Source organism: Arachis ipaensis, chromosome B2, assembly GCF_059453495.1.
Source record: "Arachis ipaensis isolate K30076 ecotype BB chromosome B2, ASM5945349v1, whole genome shotgun sequence".
NCBI classification, from domain to species: Eukaryota; Viridiplantae; Streptophyta; class Magnoliopsida; order Fabales; family Fabaceae; genus Arachis; species Arachis ipaensis.
In genome coordinates, this window is record NC_142437.1 from 53,775,001 (window position 1) to 53,777,500 (window position 2,500).

A 2,500-nucleotide genomic window follows, 5' to 3' on the forward strand; every position below is an offset into this window, starting at 1 on the left:
TTTTCCGTTTTTTTTTCAGTTTTTTTTTTTTTTTTTTTTTTTTTTTTTTTTTTTTTTTTTTTTTTTTTTTTTACATTGTGCTGACTCTTGTTCTTTAAATGACGTTATCCCGAGGAGGACACCTAAAGGCGAGCCGTAATGGCCTCATCTTTGCCAAGCTTCTCCGGTTTTTTTTCCATAGTTTTTTTCCGTTTTTTTTTCAGTTTTTTTTTTTTTTTTTTTTTTTTACGTTGCGCTGACTCTTGTTCTTTAAATGACGTTATCCCGAGGAGGACACCTAAAGGCGACCCGTAATGGCCTCATCTTTGGCAAGCTTCTCCGGTTTTTTTTCCGTTTATTCTTCAGTTTTTTTTTTCAGTTTTTTTTTTTTTTTTTTTTTTTTTTTTTTTTTTTTTTTTTTTTTTTTTTTTACATTGTGCTGACTCTTGTTCTTTAAATGACGTTATCCCGAGGAGGACACCTAAAGGCGAGCCGTAATGGCCTCATCTTTGCCAAGCTTCTACGGTTTTTTTTCCATAGTTTTTTTCCGTTTTTTTTTTCAGTTTTTTTTTTTTTTTTTTTTTTTTTTTTTTTTTTTTTTTTTTTTTTTTTTTTTTTTTTTTACGTTGTGCTGACTCTCGTTCTTTAAATGACGTTATCCCGAGGAGGACACCTAAAGGCGAGCCGTAATGGCCTCATCTTTGCCAAGCTTCTCCGGTTTTTTTTTTCTTAGTTTTTTTCCGTTTTTTCTTCAGTTTTTTTTTTTTTTTATACATTGTGCTGACTCTTGTTCTTTAAATGACGTTATCCCGAGGAGGACACCTAAAGGCGAGCCGTAATGGCCTCATCTTCGGCAAGCTCCTCCGGTTTTTTTTCCCACAGTTTTTTCCTGTTTTTTTCCGTTTTTTTTCATTTTTTTTTTTTTTTTTGCATTGTGCTGACTCTTGTTCTTTAAATGACGTTATCCCGAGGAGGACACCTAAAGGCGAGCCGTAATGGCCTCATCTTTGCCAAGCTTCTCCGGTTTTTTTTCCATATTTTTTTCCGTTTTTTCTTCAGTTTTTTTTTTCATTTTTTTTTATTACATTGTGCTGACTCTTGTTCTTTAAATGACGTTATCCCGAGGAGGACACCTAAAGGCGAGCCGTAATGGCCTCATCCTTGGCAAGCTTCTCCGTTTTTTTTTCATATTTTTTCCGTTTTTTCTTCAGTTTTTTTTTTTTTTTTACATTGTGCTGACTCTTGTACTTTAAATGACGTTATCCCGAGGAGGACACCTAAAGGCGAGCCGTAATGGCCTCATCTTTGCCAAGCTTCTCCGGTTTTTTTTCCATAGATTTTTTCCGTTTTTTTTTTCAGTTTTTTTTTTTTTTTTTTTTTTTACGTTGTGCTGACTCTTGTCCTTTAAATGACGTTATCCCGAGGAGGACACCTAAAGGCGAGCCGTAATGGCCTCATCTTTGCCAAGCTTCTCCGGTTTTTTTTCCATAGTTTTTTTCCGTTTTTTCTTCAGTTTTTTTTTTCATTTTTTTTTATTACATTGTGCTGACTCTTGTTCTTTAAATGACGTTATCCCGAGGAGGACACCTAAAGGCGAGCCGTAATGGCCTCATCCTTGGCAAGCTTCTCCGTTTTTTTTTTCATATTTTTTTCCGTTTTTTCTTCAGTTTTTTTTTTTTTTTTACATTGTGCTGACTCTTGTTCTTTAAATGACGTTATCCCGAGGAGGACACCTAAAGGCGACCCGTAATGGCCTCATCTTTGGCAAGCTTCTCCGGTTTTTTTTCCATAGTTTTTTTCCGTTTTTTTTTCAGTTTTTTTTTTTTTTTTTTTTTACATTGTGCTGACTCTTGTTCTTTAAATGACGTTATCCCGAGGAGGACACCTAAAGGCGAGCCGTAATGGCCTCATCTTTGGCAAGCTTCTCCGGTTTTTTTTCCATAGTTTTTTTCCGTTTTTTCTTCAGTTTTTTTTTTTTTTTTTTTTTTTTACATTGTGCTGACTCTTGTTCTTTAAATGACGTTATCCCGAGGAGGACACCTAAATGCGAGCCGTAATGGCCTCATCTTTGGCAAGCTTCTCCGGTTTTTTTTCCATAGTTTTTTTCCGTTTTTTCTTCAGTTTTTTTTTTTTTATTTTTTTTTCTTCAGTTTTTTTTTTCCGTTTTTTTTTTTTTTTTACGTTGTGCTGACTCTCGTTCTTTAAACGACGCTATCCTGAGGAGGGCACCTAAAGGCGAGCCGTAATGGCCTCATCTTCGGCAAGCTCCTCCGGTTTTTTTTTCCACAGTTTTTTCCCGTTTTTTTCCGTTTTTTTTTCATTTTTTTTTTTTTTTTACATTGTGCTGACTCTTGTTCTTTAAATGACGTTATCCCGAGGAGGACACCTAAAGGCGAGCCGTAATGGCCTCATCTTTGGCAAGCTTCTCCGGTTTTTTTTCCATAGTTTTTTTCCTTTTTTTTTCAGTTTTTTTTTTTTTTTTTGTGCTGTCTCTCGTTCTTTAAACGACGCTATCCTGAGG